The sequence below is a fragment of the Clytia hemisphaerica genome, unplaced genomic scaffold, assembly GCF_902728285.1.
Source record: "Clytia hemisphaerica strain Z4C2 unplaced genomic scaffold, Clytia hemisphaerica genome assembly, whole genome shotgun sequence".
In the NCBI taxonomy this organism is placed as follows: Eukaryota; Metazoa; Cnidaria; class Hydrozoa; order Leptothecata; family Clytiidae; genus Clytia; species Clytia hemisphaerica.
The window spans coordinates 569,887-595,103 of NW_027103803.1; the positions used below are offsets into that span (position 1 = coordinate 569,887).

The 25,217-nt window shown below is 36.0% G+C and overlaps 1 protein-coding gene and 3 long non-coding RNA genes across 5 annotated transcripts in view; 1 reads left to right on the top strand and 3 right to left on the bottom strand.

The window, feature by feature from the left end:
- LOC136806345 (ATP-dependent Clp protease proteolytic subunit-like) overlaps window positions 1–25,217 on the top strand; it is a 284,569-nt gene that overhangs the window by 204,311 nt on the left and 55,041 nt on the right. The window lies entirely within an intron of this gene.
- LOC136806358 (uncharacterized) lies at window positions 525–3,471 on the bottom strand. Its single transcript, XR_010846559.1, has 2 exons — window positions 3,423–3,471; window positions 525–1,176 (listed from the first exon to the last, which is right to left on the bottom strand). It is a non-coding gene; the product is annotated as an uncharacterized lncRNA (long non-coding RNA).
- LOC136806356 (uncharacterized) lies at window positions 7,370–10,275 on the bottom strand. The gene is made up of 3 exons (XR_010846556.1): window positions 10,225–10,275; window positions 9,435–9,554; window positions 7,370–7,875 (listed from the first exon to the last, which is right to left on the bottom strand). It is a non-coding gene; the product is annotated as an uncharacterized lncRNA (long non-coding RNA).
- LOC136806354 (uncharacterized) lies at window positions 10,881–13,807 on the bottom strand. Its single transcript, XR_010846555.1, has 4 exons — window positions 13,673–13,807; window positions 13,007–13,078; window positions 12,477–12,628; window positions 10,881–10,892 (listed from the first exon to the last, which is right to left on the bottom strand). It is a non-coding gene; the product is annotated as an uncharacterized lncRNA (long non-coding RNA).

The following is a 25,217-nucleotide window of genomic DNA, read 5'->3' on the forward strand; positions in this document are numbered from 1 at the left end:
TCGCAGTCGAACCCCACAGATTATCCTAAAGCCCCAACTTAGTAACTTAGATTTATTAAAGCCTTTATCTTTATTAAGCAATATCTGATGCAAAACAAAATTTAACCATATTCCTGCTAAAAATTGTCCTTACTCTTAGGTGCCAAATAAACGGTCCCCCCCGCTTGTTAATTTTTCGAAAATTTTCCAACCCCCCCGGACCTTATTAGGACCCCCCCGTTTATTAATTTTAAAGAATATTTTCAGTTGGTTAAAAGAAGTCCCCTTATTTTGCTCCAAAAAGCCTGATTTTAGCCTATATTTACCTTATTTTTGGGTTTTCATAAGTACAATTTCCAACCCCCCCGGCAAATAGGTCCCCCCCGTTTATTGAAATTTCAAAAATTTTCCAACCCCCCCGTTTATTCGAACCCCCCCGTTTATTTGGCACCTAAGAGTATTTCATAGACATGTTCACAGATGATAGTCTAAAAGCTTGTTAAAAAATTGCATGCAAATGATAACCATTTTAACACAAAAATAAATGTATTTTATTCAACTAATATTGGTTTTTACCTTCATTAAGGAAATAAAATCTTAGATTTACAAGTTGATATTATTCTAAGACTCATCTGAGTAAGAAAGTGCCAAAATATCTTGAGACTGTCTACTAAGGGACTAATATGGAAATATGGCAATATGAATTTGGGAGATATCGAAATATGTTGTACACATTAGTTTCATATGAAAAACTTCCTTGTCATCAATATTTTAAACCACCATATTATATCATCCACAAATAAAAAGTTACTTAAAAATGGATCTCCTTCTTTACAGATTTAGATTTCCAGTGCATAACATCTGTTACATTAGTATTCATGTGATAATATACCAAATTGTCAACCTTGAAATTGTCCCATATTTAGTTACAGTATTGCTGAATATTTGCAACACTTTCCAGCAAACTTTTTTGTGAAATTTGTGTCTTGATAAACTAAACTCCATGACATTTGTATCATTGATCATTAAATCACATCTTGGAACAATATAGTTCCTTGGTTCAATTATTGCAAGAATGTTTATCTTTGTTCATATTCTCATTATGTGCAACATTATCATTACATCATTGCCAGCAAGTTACATTGTATTGTCAGCTTTAGAGGTCGTCAAACTTTGTTGAATTTGTAATCCTGGCACCTGAATGTGAAAGGAAAGAAAAATTCAAAATTTCATAATGGGAAATATTCTCTTTACAGTAATCAATGCCAAATGTGTGGTCATTCGCTGAAATCTCCCCCAAAAAAAAGACTTTAACAGGGTGAGACTCTGCTTGATGGTTTGAGCTATGTTTGCCATGCATATAAACTGAGCCATTAAAGAAGTTTATGGGAACATACAATAAGGTTCACGGGGAACATACAATAAGGTTCACGGGGAACATACAATAAGGTTCACAGGGAACGTACAATAAGGTACAAGGGGAACGTACAATAAGGTACAAGGGGAACGTACAATAAGGTACAAGGGGAACGTACAATAAGGTACAAGGGGAACGTACAATAAGGTACAAGGGGAACGTACAATAAGGTACACAAGGAATGTACAATAAGGTACACTGGTAACGTACAATAAGGTTCACGGGGAACATACAATAAGGTTCACGGGGAACATACAATAAGGTATACTGGGAACGTACAATAAGGTACACTGGGAACGTACAATAAGGTACACTGGGAACGTACAATAAGGTACGCTGGGAACATACAATAAGGTAGACGGGAACATAAAATAAGGTTCACGGGGAACGTACAATAAGGTACACAGGCAGTTACATCAAAATGCCTCGAAAATATCAATATGAAAATTGCGTAATCAGAGAACGTATGTCTCGCTCATTATAAAAAGGCCGAGACAAACTTTCAATAATTGGATTGTAACATCCATAGTGGGCAGCACCCCTCCAACCCCCACCTGAATAAAGTCACCCCCACCTGCATAGGGTAACCCCCACCTGAAAAATGCTACCGACCCAACCCCCACCTTCTTGGACCACCCCCACCTAAATTCTGAAAAGTTTCCAACCCCCACCTGAAAAAAGTTTTTGACTGTTTTAACAATTTTGAGGGTAAGCAAGGTTAATCACTTGAAAATAATTTCTATGCTTTTTATACTTCATACATCTTTTGTTATAATTGTTAGACTTGGGAAGAAATAGATTTTTACTGTCAATGTATATGTTTATGATGAGCAGGGTTGAAAGAAAGTTTTTGAGTCAAAATAAGAAAACTAGTAAATAAACTCTCCAACCCCCACCTGAAAAAAGTCACCCCCACCTGTATAGGGTAACCCCCACCTAAGATTTGTGAGCAGGCTAACCCCCACCTGCTTAAATTTTTCTGAAAACCTCCAACCCCCCCCTAAAGTTAGGGGGGGGGTTCCCACTATGAATCGAGTTAAGTCTCTTTTGTTAAGTCACCAGGGGGTAAATAAAACAGACCTTGATACATTTATCATTCTTTTCAACTTGACCATTTGTTTAAAACTCAGCCTCCTAAATATTTGGGGTAGGTAAAATATGTACAAAGAAATTCATACTTTTCCAACCCGGCCAATCTTTAAAAAAGAAGCGAACAATAAAATGTAATTACCCTTTCCAAATAAACCTCTTCGGTGGTGAGCGTAGTCTACTCTGACGCAATTGTAAAATTTATGTAATGGGAGTTTGACATAGTAATGTAATGTTGTTTGGGGAATTATGAAGTTCTCTGGGATTTCGATTGCATTTATTCAGGTTGATTTTTTATGACTTCTAATGGTACTTTTTCTAACGAATTTGATTACTCTGTTCTCACACTTATGTCTTTTTTTTTCGCGGCCTTTTCCGTGATTACTTTTATTTATATTTTTAAAGACAGGTAAGAAGGCATATTGATGTAACTGACAGGGAGCCTACAGGGAACGTACAATAAGGTATATACACGGGGAACATACAATAAGGTACTGGGGAACGTACAATAAGGTACATGGGGTACGTACAATAATGTATACGGGGAACGGCACAATAAGATACACTGGAACAACGTACAATAAGGTACACGGGAAGCGTACAAAAAGGTATCCAGGAACACACAAAAAGGACCAACGGAGAGCGTAAAAAAGGTACCCTGAAAGCATTCAAAAAGGACCATGGGTAGTGTACAAAAAGGACCACACAAAACGTACCAAAGGATCCCAGAGAGCGCACACAAAAGATACAAGGGAGGGGAGCATACAAAAAGGTAAACAGGGAGTAAAAGCATCTATTATGATCTAGTTTTCTTTTTAGCATCTGGCATCAAGGCTCAAAATGGGGCACTGAGAAGAGTGCAAGCTTTTCCAAGTTTTGACCATTAATATCTAGACAATATATACATGATGGAAATCAGAAAGAAATTTATGCTCACCTTCTTCTCAAGTCAAGATAGGAATGGAATGGATTTCCATGTGTTTCAGCTTCTTTCTCCACCCTTCTTCTTCTCCTATGGGAAAAATAAATTCAGCACACACGAGAGAAACTCAGGCAGTCCTCTGAGCTTTACACACAATCATTTGTTTTTAGTACAGTTTCTATGTATATATTTGATGGATATCTTTATTTTGGTTCTGACGTTTTGGCAATTTTCTTATTTATTTCTAGATAACACTTTGTATATCTTACATATGGATATTGTCTCCATACTTTGATCTTCTCGTGGGGGGGGGGGGTTGGAGGAGCTCTCAGGCTTGTTTTAAATAATTTTAAATCAAGTTATCAAATGTTTCACATTTTGTACATTATTCAACATTTTTAGTCTACTCTGTTTCAGTACATCTCTTACATCTGTTAACCCACTTATTAAAGCTATCTAGCTAAGCTCTATTGGCTGACCTTCCAGCCTCGGCTGGTTTATTGTGAATTAAAGAGGGCACAAAGTGGGATGTCTAAAGTGATGCATAACTATCTTTTGACGTCAATGCAATGTCTTCTTTCAAACCTTTCCAAGCAAAGATTTTAACAACCAACTTTGTGCCCTCTTTTGCCTACTCTAACAATAGAATAAGCGGGGGTAGAAAGTCGGCCGTCTAAACTAGAGCCAACGAAGGTTAGAAACTGAAAATTTTTCCTTCTGCGCAAACCATGTTTGCGCCTTCTGCTGCCACTTCGACAATAACAATTTGAATTTACCATTTCCCTTCACCATTCCACATCATAGCCAGCATAATCGAGAGAGAACAATAAAGATTGGTAAGTAATGAAAACATTAGAGAATCATAGCCCTATTACGATACTGTAGGAGGGCCTAAGAAAGCTTAACTACAGCTCAGACGCCAAAATTCATAATTTGCAGATCAAAGAGCATCGAGGCAAACCATTACTGATTTTATCAAATACACAATTTTTTTTACATATATGATTTCCTTACATGGATTGGGGATTGATGGGTTAGTTGTGTTTATAACAATTTCGGGAATGCATGCAGTCTGCCTCATTAAGAGTCGTATAAGGAAAGAGTAACGAAGTTATTATTTGATATTCCGTTGGCGGATTGGCAGCCGCCCGTGCTAAAGCTCTAAAGGAGCGGGCCAATTTCCCCACCTGAAAACTTCATAATTTTTGAGAATTTGGATCCTATACGGTGCGTTGAAGTTTGTGTTATTTTGTCAGCGTTGACCAAACTTTTTCTGGTTTTAATAGCTCTTATTGATATTTTTGAAAACTTTAAGAAACAAAGATTTTCTAATTAGTCTTACCCTAGTGCAGTTTAGCTCAAGTACCTCAAAATGGATCGGGTTAGCGGAAAGTCAAGAGTCTTGATTTTCATGAGTTTCCCTTCTCTTGAAAATCCAGTATATATTCTAAAACTTTCAACTAAAAAAAAATGCATAAAAATCGACTTTTGTCACTTAGCATGTTGAAAATGTAAATGGACGCTCTATAACGCCGCGGTCGGGTTTATAGGCGACTGGTAATGAATTTAAAGGGAAGATGTTTTCTCAGCGCACGGTATCTTCAAACTACAACTAAATCAAACCAAGCGAACTCCGACCAAAAATCAGAAAAATCAGAAAATCAAATTTCAGTCCCACTAAGGGTAGGAGAAATTGGAAAATTTCAACTTTTTACCTCCAGAAAGATAGAAATTTGATCAAAATTGGTCAAATTTTGTCCCGGTAAGGGTCGTAAAAATCACAAAATTTTACTTTGTTTTCTTCTTTTTAGTCCCGGTAAGAGTCCGAGGGTCGAAAGTCGGGCGGCATCCCCCGTCAGCTCGCAACCCTAGTACCCCCCCGGGCCAAAGCTCTATAGACATTTTACTATTTTTAGCATTCGAGTAGCTTAACTGATGTCACATTATCGCTACAATGCAATGGTATCTTATATTTTTCACAACAACACTTTCGACAGCCTCGTTTGAGAAAACTTTTCCTTATATTTTCGTTACCTTTCGAAGTTGACCGGGCTGCTAAGAGTTGACAAGTGTATTGAGTGCAAGTTATAGTTGTCAAAAAAACGACAAGAAGTCGAATGTTTGGACTGAAGTCAATCACTTTTATCAAAAAAAGGTTTTTGCTAATACTCGTGTAAATTAAATACAAAATAGCATGTTTACATTGAAAAAAAGTATATTTTAACTATTAAAGCATTCAATAAAATTAATTTAAATTTATAATTTAAAGCTTCAATATTTACAATGTCTGATCGTATCAAAAGATGTAGCGTAAATTAAATCAAAAATAAAGCAACTATGGTTCTGAACTTAAAACAAAGACAGTTCCTGAAGACTATTGAATTTCCTTAGTGGCTTTGAAGTGAGTAGAAGTTAAAATGTACTAAATTTTTTCTAGTCATTGTTTTGATAATAAATTTTATAATTATTCGACATCCTGATTAAGATACATTTCAAACTTCACAGGCGCAAATAGTCTTAGGGCCACCTACAAGTTTAGAAGCTGGCTAACGTACACACTTTTTCATATAGAGAAAACCATTCTCAACAACATTCCATTCTTAACTTTTTGAGGAAAATCATCCTAAAATATTCTTACGGTATTCTTAGCTTAGGTTCAAAATCTAATATGTAATTTAATATGTAATACACGCCTGAAGCTTAAAATTAAATTTTTGTAAAGCTATCAAGCCTTAGTGGGTGATAATTGCCAATTTACAGTATTACCAATCTCTAACAGTGGCAATCTTAGGTTCAGTTGCCGGATTATTCTTTGGGTCTCTTAACATGTTCTTAATTTTTTTGCCAAATTCAACATGAATATTCTTATAAAGTATATTCTTATAAAAAAAGCGTGTAGATAACCTCATATTGGGAAGGCTGTATCATTAATAGATACCTTTACTCGTCAAATATCTGAACATTAAAATGGAAGTAAAATGTATAAAAGTTCATAAAAAATAAAAATATCTCTATACTCTACTTTTATCAAATATAAAATTTGTGCATACACATTACATTGATGTTGAAACAGCGTTGGTCATCTAGGCTAGGCTAAAATTCTTCAAACAATAACCCAATCCATATCTAACCAAATTCTTAAACAATTTGAGTAAATAGTCAGATAACTTGGATCTTTAACTTGTAAATTCATAGTAGGGTTTCTGAATAAAATAATCAAATCTTTTTTGCCTAAAAAAGGGTGGGGGGGGGGGGTTTAGTGAAAAATCTACAACATTTTTCTTGTCCTGGGGTAAACGTGCTCTGTTTGGGAGTAATTTTTTCGGTTTGAGGGTTACTTTGCATGTTCAGGGGGTCAACTGATGCTTGTCAGGGGGGTCAGACCTGCTGTTCGGGGGTCAAAATTCACAATGTCCGGGGGCTAATTTCAGAAAATGTTATATCCTCCACCCCCCATATTCAATTTTTTTCTAGAAAAGCCCAATCTTCAAAGCAAAGAATAACCAAGAAGGACAAAACGATAATCGAAATATTTACTCAGAAAGTCGACAACAGTTTCGTTTTCGACTCATCAAGCATTATACGTTCCAAAATCGATTTTTTGAATCAAATGATTTCGGAACGTACCGATTAAATCATCCAGTTGGTCAATTTAGCCCACAGATATCTAAGCCCGAAGGGCTAGATTTGCAACTTTAAGCTTTCTCCAGCAAAAAAAAGTGAAGCAAAAATTTGACTTTTTAAATTTCGTGTCGATGGATAGGATCTAGCATTTTAATTGTTTTCGGAGCGCGAGATCAAAAAAACGTAGCCGACAAACGCTATTTCACATCTCTCAAACCGGTGAAATTGCATATTTTAGTCACGTGACTCTGGTAGGAAATCCTTCCAAAGATGAGCTTCACTTTTTGATAAAAGCCGCAAATCTAGCCCTTCGGGCTTTACAGATATCTGTGATTTAGCCCGATTGAAGTAACCTTTCATGCTATTGGTCGAGCCAACTTGAGCAAACAATCGGGGCTAATCTACAGGTGATCAGACATAATGTCGATTGGTGCACCCTTCAATTTTATTGGTCGAGCAAACTCGAGAAGAAAAGCCAATCAGAGCTAACCTACTGTGATAGTTGCTATGGTGATTATTCGATGCTTTAATTCTATTGGTCGGGCAAACTTGAGCAGCCAATCAGAATCAATCTACCAAGACATATTCCTCAACTGTTTCCTCTTCAGTTCCTTCCTCGCCAACGCCTTCTTTCGATTTCGATTTCCGTTTCAACTTCAATAATTTCTTAAGTTTCTTTTTGTCTTTTTCCTGTCCACTATTTGAAGCTGTATTCAGTGTAACAGTGGCAATACCTTGTGTTTATACTATTGTCCACAAAATCGAAATCTACGTTTGATGGATTAGATCCTTCATCGAAGATAAACATTGGATATTCAATACGTTGTTTAGGTGGTGGTGATACCTGTTGAGAATAAGTTCATTGAAAATTAAAGGTAGGATGGGGGCTAGACTAGAGTCTACTTCTGGCTAAACTTTGCTTTTTGATAATTTTTGATGACGCTGAGTCCAGTGAAGTGGACTAGGAGCGTTTGGCGAGGTCGCCATTTTGAAAAAGAAAATTTAAAATGCAAATACAAAAAAAACTAATAAGAGTTGAAAGATTAAATCAAAAATGAGAACTAACATCAATAACAGATTTGCAATCCCTTATTCTCAAATAAAAACATTGCTTCTTACTGTTTTTATCTTCTAAAAACAACAACTAAAATCTGGCGCCTAAGCAAAGCATATTGCCATATAATATACTACCGGGCCACTTAATTGCGCCATCCAGTCTATCAAAAAAGCTTTAAGTGGACCCCGGGCTAGATGGGGGCTAATAATTTTAAATCGTTTACATTTATGATGGCGGCAGACTCCATAGAAACCATTTCGGTCAAGCAAGTTTAGGCATAGAGGTACCCTTTGTATAAAAAACATTAAAATTCAACTAAATTATGATTTAGAATGGCTGCTAGGTAGAATACTAGCCATGTTTTAAGGTCAAACTATTATATTTTTATTTAGAGTTGATATTACGCTTGATAGGGCGAGACCAATTTAATTTGTTGTTCTACGGGCAGATCGTTAGCAAAATATGGGTCGGTCGGTCGGTAAAAGTACTTTGTTAAGGTAACGAAAATGTTTTCCAAAAAATATTTGGTTCAAAAATTCACTTTTTTTTATCTTCGATGAAGATCATGATAAAATCTTAGTGTATGGAATGTTTGATTTTCTAAATTTTTCAATTTCTTGAATTAATTTTCAGCTTTATTCAAATTTGATTCTTACAAATAACTAGTGTGTAAAATATATTGTAGTGGAAATTCAATATTATTATTTTTTTGATTTTAGCAAAAATAGGGTCGGTCGGGCCTGTAGAACAACACATAAATTGGTCTCGCCTAGTATCTATATTCATTTAAAGGTTTTCATTTTACATAAGTGTTCCCGTTTCATATCAGACTCATGTTCTGTTCATGTCTGCCTATTGTTATATTGTGCTGATATAAGCAAAAAATAGTTTTCCTTTCCTTTTTCTGATCAATCTCGCTTCACATCCGACCGAGTCAATCCAATGTGAAAAAGCTTGTGAATTAAAATTGATGAGTAAGCAAACGATATCACTCTTATTTAAAAACAAAACCTTTAAAAGAAAAGTTAGACTATGTTATAGTCTAAGATGAATCACTATCAAATAAAAAAGCCCAAAGCCGAAGAAAATTCGCAAACGGTTTTTTTTGCCGAAAAGAGTTTACAGTCGGTAGAGTTGCCAGTCTTCGAAACTCTCCCGCCGATTTTTTTCCGTATACCACCATAACGCCATACCGCCATTTTTTCCCGCCCTTACTATCACTGTAACGGACGATAACATCGTCTAATGAAAAGTTCTGTGTTTCAAGTGTAACAACTTTAAAACAAGTTTTCCTAGGATAAGTGTATCACTTTAACTCTTCTATCAAAACAGAAGTTAAAAATTACCTGTTTTGCTTCCTGGCAAAAATTTTCAAAATCAGCGCGCGTTCGACAGTAAAATCCTATTGCGCAAGAAGGATCCATTTTTTCAAATGACATCTTCTTCGGATATTGACAGTGGAAACTCTGAAATAAAAGAAATGGAATCAAATACACGTTTTTTTATAGGAACAAACTATATAAGAACATAAGGTTTCGATGGCCAAAATTAAAAAAACTCAAAAACACCCGATTTCTTAGGAAAATATAGGTGAAAATGGTCACAAAATGGTTAAAATAAGAACATGTTAAGAACATTTTAAGGCTTAAAACCCAAAAAGTTAAGAACATTCAGGCTTCAAGAAATTTGGATGTTCTTATAAAAAAAGTGTACATATAATACCCCAATCAACCTTTAAATCGTAAATAATTTTACTCAGGCTTTTGAAAGTGCATCAGTAGGACGATCAGGAGAGAAAAAGTGAAATTTAATCTCGCAAATATTTATCACCACAGGGGTTTTGCTTGTTTTTGGTAGGCTGGTGAATGAAAAATAACTCTGGCGATTTCTAGATTCTAGGCCGGCGAATTCTTTGCAAGCGCAGTGTTTGCGGTCCAAAACCATCCACACTGGATATTTTAAGCTCGGGAACAATATAATTTCTATCCCCATTGTTATTTCGATAGAAATTTTTATCCCCACCGTGGGAAAAAGTTGCAAGAGGGCTGCGAGACAGGGGTGTATTTTGTGATACTGACCGGCAATCACGCAAGATTTGCATTGATTTGAGACGGGAAATGGTAATGTTTGACTTACATCAACAGGGAAATCTCTAGTTGACATGTCCACTTTGTCTTGTAAATAGTGGAGGATCCAAGTGTATCAGTTTGTCACCTGTGAACATACAAACAGAAAAGAAACGGTATATTGTCAAATTATCAAAATATTTCTCTAACTGAAAACAAATACTGTTTGACGTTCTTAAATTCGACATTCCACTATTCGATACACTCCATTATCGACAATATCGAAAGTCAGCGTTAACGAAAAACTCAAAACACCTTCCTTATGTCCAGATGGGCTGGGATGGATGCAGGCCTCGCCCCACACCCGTGCAAAACCCATTGGTTCAAACGATGCTCTACCATTTGATACGCTCCCGCATTCGTTGAAAACTCAATCCTCTTTGAAAATCGAATTAGATTCAACAACTGTATTTTGACGTATCTCGATAAGTCCACAGCCCACATCACTCACCTAGCCTAGCAAAGCTTTTTTCAGCTTCCTAATAAGATAATGGGAAATTTTTACCTTCACAATTTCAAACAAATAAAGAATCTTAAGAAAAAAACACAAACTTCATCACACGTGGAACACGCATATTGAAAAGACAAAACATACAATTACCTTGGAACCGACGAAATATAATGAATGTTTGGGCCGTCCTCCTATGATTCCAACACAGCAATCCATGCTAATAATGCCTAAAAATAATGGATTTTTAAGCTTAAGACCATCTCGGGTGAAACAAGGCATGTCCAAATATATTTTGCGTGACGCGCACCGCTTCCAATGATTCCTTAACGTTCATATATAGCTCAAAAGAATCATATCGATGAGCGGATTCGAAAATACTGGTCAAAAATTTGCATTAAGCCAATCTCAGATATCGGTCAAAAATTGATTTTGACGTTATAAAATACAACGAAAAAACACGTCATAAGTAAGATTCAAATGACGTCATTATTGAAAAACAGCGCGACTTCTTCATTTTCTTAATGCAATCAACACCAAATTATGACCGGAGTTGTAAATTAATGATTCTGAAATATTTGTTAAAAATTTTCAGAAAATTTGAATGACGTCATTTGTTTGACATGATCATGAATTTTCAATTCTTTTTTTCATGAAATATTTAGAATCGTTGATTTACATCTCCAGTCAAAATTTTGCTTTGATTGTAGTAATTAATCGGATTATCGCCTTTTTTCTATAATGACGTCATTTAAATTGTCCTTTTGACGTGTTTTTTCGATGTATTTTATAACGTCAAAATCAGTTTTTGGCCGATATCTTGAGATTGGCTTGATGTAAATTTTTGACCCAGCACTTTTCGAAATCCTCTCGTTGATACGATTCTTTTGAGCTATATATGAAAGTTAATGGATAATGGGAAGCAGTGTTCGTCACGCATAATATATTTGGGACATGCCTTGTTTCACCGAGATGTTCAGACGTTACGGTTCCTTTTCGCTCCTGTGTGATTTTCGTTACGGATCGAGAGTGGTTCATATTAATTTCGGATAGTTTCGGAGCAAGAAGAAGGAGCAGTCCCGTTCCGATGAAAAAAGTGGAGCAAAACCGTTTCGATCTGTTTTTGCTTTGTAGCGTCCTTTTTTGACGTTTCGAATTTTGACACTTGTTCGGAACGGTTTTTATTTGTTCATTTCGTTTCGTTTCGGAACGGAACCGTAACGTCTGAAAATGGTCTAAGATTATTGATTACTCCGCGTTTACACTCGAATGGATCTGGCTTCAAAAGAGCACCTGGTAGGTTTGCGGTGCTCTAAGGTTATTAACAGTGGGCGAAGTAAAATTTATCGTCGGAGAGGGAAAATGAATTTTACAGAGTAAATAAGCACACTCTCTTGAATTGTTGGGAAATTATGCAGAAATTTGAGACGGAAAAACCTCTTTATAATATTTCACAGAAACGGAACTTTCAACAATGTATTAACTAAGCCTCCGTCGGAACTTTTAAGCGCTGTGATTGGCTGAATAGATAGATAGAGTCGATATTTTAAGTGGATAGCCCAGTGGACTATTAGACAGTCTTTCGATTGTTTTCACGGGGTCAAAAGCCAGCCGGCTATGCTGAACGGAAATGTGGAGGAACGAGGATTCCAACCGGAGCCATCGCTCCTTCGCAAGAGACAGAAAAATCTATTGGTCGAGCATTTAACGAGTGGTTTACTCCCTATCATATCATGAGTAATGGAAAGGACTAAAATATGATTGAAGTTGAGATCCTTAATTTTAATCCTCAAATAATCAGGATGGATGCTTACCTTTAAACATGGGATATAAATCGGGTTGAGTGATTCACTTCCCAGTCGTACTGGCACAAGTATGAGAAGAGATCTCCAGAACTTATCTTGACAAGCCGGGTTGAAACAATTCTTACAATGAGTGCACGCTTTAATGACATCTTCTTTGTACACTGGATGGAGAAGGAGAGACTTGATTATTGGACAAATCGATCCTTTAATAATATAGCTTTAGTATAAAGCTCAAACTTCCCAAGGAGTGAAACGTGTTTTTTTTATTCTATGATTTTCTTCTTCAAAAGCACATCTTTTAAGGGTGTACAAAATTAGTTTAGGTCTAAATTTATGATCCTTCGATGACCCTGTTAGGGAATCGATTTTCTATATTTCGTAATATTGGGACCTTGCAAGAGATTGCTGTTCTTTGCTTTTTGAACCCATGCGAGGAGTTTTCTAGGTTGCAAAAAGGGACCCGTTGGTTCGCACATACCCGACACTCATTTGCCTTAGTCTCCCCCCCACAGGTAAGATTTTTTTTTTTCAAATGAAACCGGTACAATCTTGAGCAACATATACACGAAGAGTTCTCCAGAGTCGGATGTGATGTGTTGTTGACCGTGTGACTAAAAAATAAAATAAAAATTATTTGATCTATATTCTTAAGCATGAAGTAACGCGCCATTTTCTATAGCCTAATTACTGGATCATAAACATAAGGCATGGCATTGTTTCTTTACTCGATATAGCCTTACCACTTGCTTTCTTTTATTATAACTTATTATCATCTTGGGAATGGAATAGGAATTTTAACGACCCACGAACATTTTCCTGTCATGTTCACGCTAAAATAGCAAAACATTTCTTGGGTCCAAACATTGATGTCCGGGTCAGTTTCGGGCCGCAAAATTTTGAAATTTTCGCCTCCGAAAACCTTGCCAAAACACGCCCTGAACATGTGCGGGCCAGTTCAGGTCATATTCAGAACTTTTTCATGGTAAAAATTGCCAAGTTACCCGAAAAAGTTCTAAGGCTGGAAATATAATGTAAAGTCTTTTCTATTTATTAATTGGCTTCCGCACATTTGGTATCTTTTCGAAAATATTATTTTGAGAGAATGGATTCAAGACTTTAAAATTTGTTAAGGAAACTCATATATACAATACGAAAGATGAAGTAAAAGAAAACTGAGACGGAAAAATTTGATCAATTCAATTTACCTTATCGTATGAGCGACCGAGTTTGGTCCATACCAGTCTCCTGGTTTCTTACCACTAGCCTCACCAACGCGGACAAGTTCATGTAAGGAGAACGGGCTATGGTCGCTATCTTCGTCGTTAAAGAAACGCACAATCTGTAAATAAAGGGAAAAAATTACCGAGTTTATTTATTCTTTGTCTAACAAAGGTGTTGCACGGCAAGCTGCACCGATTGAGCAGTCATTTATTATAGATATCACATCATCCAGTATCCAACCAGGATTACTACTCCCGAGCCTGGAGTTCCTTATTTTTTCAGAGAATTTCAGCCTCAAAGTTCTTATCGAGTTCTTTATTTACTTTAGCTGCTCAGATTGGATTTGCTAAGGTTGGATTTGCTAAGTACGTAAATATGTATAAGCATAACAACGGACTATAGTACATAAAAAGGACGTTTATTGAATGTTGTTACGTCAATATTTTGTCATCTTTTTGTTTAGGCTTTTATAAATGTGTGCAAATTCAAGTTTAACTCTCTGTTCCTTAACTAGTTTTCTTACTCTCAGCCTGAGCATTTCCTTAACAATTCCTTATAAAAATGTATTGAATTTCATTGTCAACAAGAAGAAGAAAGTCTCATGAACCACGCTCTCCTACCTTAAGAGGAGAAATTTTGGCGAATGAGCCAATTCGCCAATTATGGTGTAATAAATTTGGCGGAATTTATTTTGACGATTTAATAAAATTTCTGAATTAAGCGAGAATTAATTTTGGCGAATGACCCATTTTTGTTCAATATTGTTCAATTTTGGGAAATGTCGACTTGTGCACCAATTTTTATATTTAAATAAATTAATTTCAAAAAGCCCATATAAACGCCCATTTTAGGTTCAAATTGATCAAAATATCCAGGCTAAGCCCAAATCACGACGTTTTAATAAAAAAAAATGTACAGTAGACTCCCAGTTATTCAAACCTGCACTTATTTGAATATTTTCGGTTATTCGAAGTGAGATGTCGTACCACTTAGATCTGCTTACCTAACTCAGGCAAAACACTCTCGGTTATTCGAACTTTAGTTAATCGAATTTCAGTTATTCGAAGCTATTTCCATCCCCTTGGGCCAATTATAGGCAAAATCACCCTCGTTATTCGGATTTTTCTTATTTGGAGATCGTCGAGGCAAATTTTTTTTCCGTAGACGGGCGGGAATATCTTTAATGGTCGGAAATATCATAGCGCAATGGTCGGAAATATCATTTGATGGTCGGAAATATCTTTTGATGGTCGGAAATATCCCAAACTCTGAAAATTTGAAAATTTAATTGTCGGAAATATCATAGCGTAATGGTCGGAAATATCATTTGATGGTCGGAAATATCTTTTGATGGTCGGAAATATTTTTTGATGGTCGGAAATATCATTTGATGGTCGGAAATATCCAAAACTCTAAAAATTTGAAAATTTAATGGTAGGAAATATCCCGCGCGCTTTTAAAAATGCTTTATCAGCAAAAAAAATGTAAACAAAAATGGTAGCAAAGGTGGTGTGGTGTGGCCAACTTGTTGTGTGTGCCAGACAAGAGTAGCTTTTTGTTTTAGTTTTTGGGACACTATCTGAGAACTGTTCTGTTTCGTAGTTCTTTACGCAGTATTTTACACAAGACGTAGACAGCTTTTTAGGGAGAGAAAGTGGTATTGACCTTTTTACTCAAACACGACTCTTGTTTATTTCTTGTATTTTTGGACCTACCTCCGGGTGCCCCGGTGGAGGTCCTATGAATTAACCCATGTCCGTTCGTTCGTTCGTTCGTCCGTCCGTCTGTTACCAGCTTTTCTCAGGATTGGCTCATTAGTTTTTTCTGATTTTTTGCACAATGATGCAAAATGGCAATGCCTAAAATGTGTCGGAGCCCGATTTTCGAAAAAAAATATTTTGGGCAAATTTGGCCAAAACTGCTGCCTAAAAATAGGGTTTTTTGAACTTTGTGCAAAATCCTGTAATTACTTTTTTCTGATTTTTTGTACAACGATGGAGGGCAAGATTCTCTAAAGAATGGCTGAAGTGGTTTTTCCCGGAAAATTCTTTATCGCCTTAAAAACGGATTTTCGTATTTTGGGGAAATTCCCTTTAACCAAATAAGAAAATATAGCTTTTCTCAAAGTTGACTCATTATTTTTATTCTGATTTTTTGCACAATGATGCAAAATGGTAATGCCTAAAATGTGACGGAGCCAGATTTTCGAAAAAATATATTTTGGGCAAATTTGGGCCAGAAACTGCCTAAAATAGGGTTTTTTGGACTTTGAGCAAAATCCTGTTATTACTTTATTCTGATTTTTTGTACAAAGATGAAGGGCAAGATTCTCTAAAGAATGACTGAAGTGGTTTTTCCCGGGAAATTCTTATTCACCTTAAAAGACGGATTTTCGTATTTTGGGGAAATTCCCTTTAACCAAATAAGAAAAATATAGTTTTCTCAATGTTGACTCATAATTTTTTTTTCTGTTTTTGAACAATGATGCAAAATGGCAATGCCCCAAATGTGACGAAGCCAGATTTTTAAGGAAAATTATTTTGGGCAAATTTGGGCCAAAAACAGCTTAAAAGGTTTTTGGGCCTGAATGGTTTAAGTGATTTTCGTATTTAGGGAAATTCCTTCTTACCATTCAACATTATTCAACACACAAGCTTTATTTTCCATTCTGAATTTTTACAATTATTGTCACTTTTTTCTTATTTTCATCTGATGTTAATCATTAGGTAGGTCCATATCAGCATGTTGCTTGTTTTTATCCTTTCCTCCTCTAGCCCCCACTGCTCTCAAATCACCCTAAAGCTAGTCCTAACCCTACCCGGACACCCTCCCATTCTAGACCTTTCCACTGGGGGGGGGGCACTCGATCTGAAACGACTGTTCCGGGGAAAATTTGGCTTCCGAAATCGAACCTTTACAGTGCATCCAGCCTGGCAGTGCATGCAGAGAAATTTGGCCAAAAATGACCCTTACAGTGAGGGCCAGAGGAGGAAATGATATAAAAAAGACAAGAAAGAACGAAGATCGTGTTAGAATAAAAAGGTCAATACCACTTTCTCTCTCTAAAAAGCTTGTCTGGCACACACAACATGTTGGCCACACAACAAGTTGGGCCACACAACACCACCTTTGCTACCATTTTTGTTTACATTTTTTTTGCTGATGAAGCATTTTTAAAAGTGCGGGATATTTCCGACCATCAAATGATATTTCCGACCATCAAATGATATTTCCGACCATCAAAAGATATTTCCGACCATCAAATGATATTTCCGACCATTACGCTATGATATTTCCGACCATTAAATTTTCAAATTTTCAGAGTTTGGGATATTTTCGACCATCAAAAGATATTTCCGACCATTGCGCTATGATATTTCCGACCATTAAAGATATTTCCGCCCGTCTACGGAAAAAAAATTTGCATCGTCGAGTGAGAATATTGATTTTCTACGATCAAACAGGTTTTTTCTTCAAAAAATAAGGTTTCAATATTCATGGCTATTTATATATTTCAAGTAATTTCCCAAACTTGTATTGGATTGTCCATCCCATTAAGGTTAAGTCGAAAATCTTGCAGAAAAACTTTTCAGTTGTTCGAAGTAAATTCTCATCTCCCTTGGAAGTTCGAATAACCGGGAGTCCTACCACTAGAAAAGTAATTGGATACTTTTTGTTGATTTTGCTTTTGATTGATGCAGGAAAAGTCCTTTCATGCAACTTCATATTTACACCATAAACATACTTGGAGCGAATTTGATACAAAGCAAAACAAAGTTTTCAAAAACAAGCGAGTACACATTCTAAAAGAAGTACTTTTTGTTACTTGCTCTATTTAAGTATTAGAGTATCTCCATTTGTGCGTCTTTTTATCAGAAAACTTAAAATGGATTTGTGTGTGCTTTCCAACTTGACCAGCTCAAGTTCATGGGTTAACGATTGATTGTCCTTTTCAAGCTGCAAAATCTCATCTTCTGCTGTTTATCCTGTTTGGATATTTCTTTCTCCAGCTCCAGGTTTTTGATACGATTTTCAAATGTCAGTTTTTGAATCTGCTTCTCATAATCTTCTTTAAGTTTTGAGATTTCTACACTGTCAGCTTTGTTGGTGACATTTCTACCAGCAGCACTATGTGCCAAATTGCGTTCATCGCGATGTGCAGAATCCATTTTAAGTTTTTGATAGAAAGACATACCAATGAGAAACTCGTATAAGATAACAAATACTTCTATTGGAATCTGTAATCGCTTAAACTTAAAAACCTTGTTTTGTTTTGATATCAAGGATGTTTATATAGTTGTATGAAATGACTTTTTCGCATCAATAAAAAGCAATCAGTCAATAATAAGTCTCTATGCAAACTTAACATCTCTTAATAGCAAAAAATCCTTAGCAACGGGTCTTAATGACAGTATAAGAACAACATGTATTCATAAAAGGTAAAAAGGAGCTACTGATTGCCTTTGCTTTTAATATCCAACTTCAAATGGTGTTTCGATACAGACTTTGAACAAAGTAATAACATAAGTCAAGATTACGTATCACTTGTTGAGGGTTGATTAGCCTGGATATCCAGGCTGTAAATTATTTCACAGTCTAGTTTTAGATATTTTATGTTCTGATTTACAGCCTGGTCTCCCTAGAGCGTTTTGCATTCTCGTATGAGAATGCAGTCCGCTTGCTTGCGCTCACTTTGCTAAAGCCGTAAGGACCAATCTACACGGCGTGGAGCATTCTGAAACAAAAATAGGATAGTCCTCCAGCTGCTAGTGAAGATAGGGCTTTCTGTTACACGAAAACATGAAAAAGAAGAAAACAGAGGCAAGTTCATTTTCCAAGAAAACATGGTTGGTCATGATAATGCATGCAAACTTTTTTATGGACTTTGGTGTAATCTTTGGATGTTTTTAATAGTTTTAGATCTTGTAAGACTACTTTTTATTAATTTCTGTTTTGCTGCCCTGGGTTGGCTAGGAAACATGGGTTTTCACTTTCATTCTCTAGGGAGACCAAGCTCTATAATTTAAGAACTTTGTATGTTGAGGTAAATTTTGTTTTTTCTTAAATTTTGAGCTTGGATATCCAGGCTAAGGGTTGATATACATTCGTAGGAGAATTGTAGATAAGTTTAAGATGAATGGAAAGAATTCTTTCTACAAGAAATTCATCAAAAGAATTCCAAGAATTATGAGTGGTTGCGATCACTCTTCTCTCTTTGCATTCAGACATACAGTACAATCTTTCGACATTACAGTACATATTAAAAGCTTAGTTATTATTTTGATTTTTTTTCTGTTGTGTGTCGAAAGAATTGCTGCTTGATAAAAAAGTTTAGTATACGTGTACAAGTTTGAAATTTTCCTGAACATTTATATAAAGCAAAGAAGAAGGTATTACTTGAGAAGATGTGGATGATTGACAAGGGGTTATTTTTTTCAGGCAGGATTGTCTACTTTTCTGTTTTGTCATCGTTCTGTTTCCTAATCTGATTGTCATGGGAATTTAAACATGTTATATTGAATAGAGAGGAAAACAAAACTTGAAATACACCATGGGGATGGACATTTTTAAAGCAAATAAAATCAGACCCAAAAAGGCGTAATGGCTTACTTATGGTTAGGAGAAAGAATTTTCTTGCTTGACCAAAAGGTATATAATGTGTAAAAGGAGTGGAAATTTCCTGAACATTCTGGAACCTTTGTATAAAGTAAAGTAGAGGGTATTACTTGAGAAGAGGGCAAAGGGTCTTTTTATCCAGTCAGGATTGTCTACTTTTCTGTTTTGTTATGCGACTTTCATACCGGGTGTGCCAGAAATTGATTACCCCCTCTTTGGCGTGAAATTTCTTAAGTTCTATCAATTTTTAAAGAATCTTTAACCTTTTTCAAAACACCCCTGTGTCACAGAACCGCTGGGACCCCAGCCCAATTTAGCAAAAGCTTTTTCCTGGTGGGAAAATACCCTGGAATTGCACCACACTAGGAAATTACATTTGACCTCATCCCCATTCGAAATTCAAAGTTTAAAATTGTACTCCAAAACGATCCCACTGGATTCTCATAGGAATTTTAATCCTCACTGAAGAAAAAATGTTCCAACGGGGCTGTGAGACAGGTAACTTTTCGCACAGTTAACTAAAAGTTGATGGTCATCTTCGAATTTCATTCATTGAATCAAAAAGGATTTTGAATTGAAAATAAAATTCAATTTCTAAACTGATCAACAATGTGAAAGGCTTATAAATTCTAATTAGGGTGAAAGCATCTTCTATTTCTTTTCCATAATTAGGTCAAAACAAAAATAAAATGGATTCTGCACATGGCGATGAACGTAACTTGGCACATAGCGCAACTGGAAGAAATGTTACCAGGAATACTGATAGTATCGAGATTGCAAAACTTAAAGAAGAACACGAGAAGCAGATTCAAAAAATTGACTTCGAAAATCGTATCAAAACCCTGGAGCTGGAGAAAGAAATGTCCAAACAGGATAATGAGCAGAAGATGAAAATTTTGCAGCTTGAAAAGGACAATCAATCGTTGAGTCATGAACTTGAGCTGGTCAAGTTGAAGACCGCCCATAAGACTGAGGCTAACAAAGGTGTGGTCGATCAAGAGATGGAGAAAGAAATGCTGAAACAGGAAAACGAGTTTCAAAAGAAACTGGCCGATAAAGACAAGGAGATTGTTGCCAAGGAAAAACGATTGCAAAACAAAAATCAATGAAATGGAGAAAATAACCCTGGCAAAAGAGCACGAGTACCAAACCAAACTTGCTGCCAAAGAAAACGAATTCAAGCTGAAAGTCAAGGCATTGGAGAATACCAATAAGATCAAACTGGAACAGATGGAACGAGAGAAAGAGCTGGCGATCCAAGCACTTCGTAACGAAATTGAAATTTTGAAAAGCAATAACGCAAAGCAATCTCAAAATGATTTCAAACCAGAAAATACGACAGGGGCGATGAAAAAGGCAGAAAAATCATTTGTTGCTACAAAGGAAGATAAATTGATTTGGGGTGTTAATGAATTTTTCCTTGCCAAAAAATCTGTTTCAAATCTTTACGCATCTTATCAGAAGTGGTATGAAGCTATCTCTGGTTTGTTGGAAAATAAAGTACAAGTAAATGTGAATTCAGAAGGAAAGAAAATGGTTTTCATAAGAAAGGAAATGCCTACGACAGATCAAGCCACTCTTTATCTTGTTACCAAAAGGAGAAACGTTTATCATGGCGACGGACCTAACGCTCTCATTGTGAATCATGATAATAAAGAAGAATTGAAAAAAGCAAAATCGTTTTTGTTACACCCGAAACAAAAAGAAATGTGTATTGAGAATAATGGTTACTATTCTGAACACGAAGGGTTCGAAGAATGGCGTCATCCTGGTGTTACCAATGATCATTATTTTGGTGAAAAAAAATCGATCATCATGTTTCTTATTTTCAAGAATGAATAACAACATTTTTGGATAGTTTATTAATTGGGACCATGAAACAGGACACGTGACAGAAAGAGTGAACTGAAATATACACCAGTTGGAGTTTTGAAAAGCTGGAAAAAGGTGGAAATTTAAATGAAGTGGAACATAAAATTCATTTTTTGATTTTCTTTTTTACATACAAGCAAGTTTTTATAGTGCGAGAGCTTTTGCCCGTTTTTATTATAGGTCATAAACCTCAACGTGTTCGCCGTACCGAAAACTGTCAAAATGGTTTTGTCAGACAGAACACTAGCGGTCTCTTTGATCTCCAAGAGCCCCCAAAAGAGGTCAGGTTATTCGTTCGTCGTTTATCTTGCTTGAAGTGTTGATAATTTTGTACTTTTTATTTCATATTTTCAACATTTATTCAAGCTTATTTCATTTATTGGTGTTAACGTTTGTCATTGGTAATCTTTTGTTAAACCATAAACATATGATTAAACGACCCCCAGGCGGCATTATGGACGCATCGATAAATATTATAAAATTTTCATATAAAAAAGTGATAAATAATTTGTCTAAATAAATCATTCAATAATTTTGAATTCTTTTCAAAAATGAAATAGTTTTCTATTTTTTTGCTGCTTTTCATATTTTAAGAAAATATTAACGCAGAGCTAACATTAATTCAAATTTTCATCTCCAATCATGAACAATACATACAGTTGACGGGGAGTTTCTAAACAACGACCAGAAATGGCGACAACGACCAGCAACCAGATAAATTTGGGTTATCGAGTTTTTTTGCCTTTCTCAAACGTAGAGTGTCTCTCCTTACCATTTGAATATATCATATTGAAAGTAAGATCACTCCTGTCTTATCTATTTAGAGCCACGTGCCAATGCGTAAAGTAACCATTTCGACGCTCTTGGAGCTTGATTATGTTGTTAATTTCTATCCTTTTGTATCATCAGCATCAAAAAAATTAGCGGCACAAATTTTTGAAATTGCCACTGTGATGTTTCTGTGGAAGTTCTGAATAATCGGGATTATTTTCGCTAATTTCGTTGGTATCTCTCTAAAGTCAGTGTTCATATGGAGATAAACTTTTGCATATAAAGTCTCCTCATAACACGTAAAATATAGAAGAAAAAAGTTTTCCGATACATCGACCAGGTCACAAGTTCTGGGATACTTTCGTTTTCAAGAGATCCCTCTATCCCTTCCTCATCCCGTGTGGGATCCCTCTAAATCGGAATCAAGTAAATTCCAGATGGGAAAAAGCTAGAAACTTGAAATTTAAACAGAATGTGCTCTTCTATCCTCTTTAAAAGATGAACAAGACGACTTAAAGTCGAAAATTTCGCATAATATTAGAACATCAACGACGAAGACGCGTGAAACGTGACTCCGGCAGCAAAAAAAGCGACTAAAAAATTCCTTTTTATAAGCGTAAAAAATATCTTTATATTCAAAATAAATCAGATAACTGCAATATACTTGAGAAAAATAATTTTAAAATTTTTTGAAAATGAAGAAGAAAAATGAACTTATCATTCTTTGATTTGAATATTGCAGAATATTGTGGGGGGAGAGGGGGTTTGAGGATATAACATTTTTTTGAAATTTACCCCGTGACTTTTGACCCACAGACAGCAGGTCTAACCCCCCGGACAGCAGGTCAACCTTCAGACAAGCATCAGTTGACCCCATGGACAATCAAGAGGCCACTAAAGGCAAAAAACAGTTGATTAGTTGAGCTCCAACTTCTGAACTAGAAAATGGCAGGGTAAAAACTAGCCAACTTTAAAGAAATAATACTCTTTGAGATTTTCCAAAATCTCAACGCAATAATCCATATAAAAATATACAGTATTAAGAAAAGCTCATAACTTGAGGATACAGACTTCGGTCAAGATAGAATATGGGGATTTATTTACCACCTGTCACTCAAATTTTCCCACCAGATACAAATTGACTTAGCCTCACTAAAAGTGATGCAATTATTTTTAATTTTCAATTATTTTCTGATGCTATAATAGAGAGCTTTAAAATTAATCACTTCTAAAAACAGTAAAAGAATCAATATTATATGAAATCGATTAATGGCCCTTCCATCAAATCACAACAATGACTCCTTTATAACTGCTCTAACTGTATCCCATTAAAACAAACCCTCCTCAATATCTTGCCAGTTATCCCGTAAAATAGATATAGGGGAAAGATTCCAGAGTGCGGAAATGGGAATCTCATACCAAACAACGGTACCACTGGAGTTTTTAATGATTCAAAATGAAAATCCTGATTAGCAAAAGGGGTACATCAAGATCGGTGAAGTTTGATTGAAGCCCGGGGGGGGGGGTACTACCCTTGTCGACCGACGGGGGTGCTCCGCTGAGGTTCGAAAAATGGACCCTACGTGGGACTCGAAATTTGCGAAAAAAGTGACCCTGAAAGGGACTGAAATTCCAAAATTTTCTACTTTTTCCCCAAATTTTCCAAAAAAAGGCACCCTACGAGGGACTGATTTTTCTATTTTGGTGTTTTTGCGACCCTACCTGGGACTCGTGGAGGTTGAAAAAGGTACCCTGACCAGCGGAGCATCCCCGTAACCCATTTTGCCCTAGTACCCCCCCCGGGGATTGAAGCTCAATTAGTTTGATTTTTTACCGTCAACTGCTCTAACTTTGGACTATCTGACAAAACATGGGACGGCAATTCGGCCACCATTTCACCAAACTTCCAAAGTCATTTGATTTGAGTTAAGGAACGGCGTATTCAAAAATACACGATTTCTCTTTCGATTTTACAGTAAGTGAAAATACAGACCAGATACTGTAAGTTGGTCTAATGTCGACATCCGTCTTCTAATTTCGACATCCTTCTTTATAGATAGGAATAATAAGAAGGTCGAAATCACTGATAGACTAAAGATTTTTCCTCTCATCACTCTCATCGCGCTCGCTAGTCAAAGTCAATCAGCTATTCCGACCTTCCTCAGTTTCTATTGTTCCTATCTCTAAAGAAGGGTGTCGAAATTAGAAGACGGATGTCGACATTAGACCAACTTACGGTATGCAACAGTCCCATGTTTCGACCAATCGTCCCAAGTTAGAGCAGTTGACGGTACCGTGTTGCCCATTCTTTTTACACTCTGACGGCTTATTAGCAGACACCCATGCTTAACCTTAAAGCGCAGGCCAATATCTATCATCCCATCGGCCAGGCGATGTCAAACAAACTGTTCGATTACCAAACCAAATCCAATAGTCATTGAACCAAGAAACTCCGGTAAAGTTCAATTAGTTTGATTGATGTTTGATGTGTTTGATGAGCTGTTGCGCTAGCAATAACTGGAACCATTTGAGCTAATAAAAACACTGATCGCATCGAACTTAATTGAACTGACGATGTAATCAAACATCAAACTGAAGATTTTCCAGTAAAGTTCAATTACTGTTCGATCAGGTTCGATAAGCGAACACCTATCGTTCGATGAAATTTGATGTTTCGATTACCAAAATTGGTTTGATAGGGTTTGGTGGACATCATCGCCTGGTATCGGGGAGGAAAAGCTGGAACTTTTTCTTAATCCAAACAAACTCATCGAACAACAATCAAACTTCATCAGATAAAAAAGTGAAAACTTGAAAACTAATCAAAGAATTGTCTCACCAAATTAGGCTTGGTAATCGAACAGCTATCGTTTGATTTTGTTGGATAGCTCGACACAACAGTTCTTCGATAACGATATATACGTAGTAAATGATTGCTGAATTTCAATATTGACATAATTTCTAGAAAATATGTGGAAATACTTGCTAAATGAAACTGTTTGTCACAACTGGTTAACATTTAACACATATCTGGTGAAAAAAGGAAAAAAATATCATACCTGTGCTGTTTGTAGTTTTTTGAAGAAGAGGGTTATTTTTTTATGTGTTGTTGTTTGTGTAAAATTAACTCTTTTTGTACTACTTACTGAGCATTATCAATTTATTGGTGCATTCACTAACTACACAAACATAAGATACTTAGTAGTAAACGAATAATAAACCTCTTTAAATACTCTACAAAAGACCAGAAAACATGACAAAAATCTATAC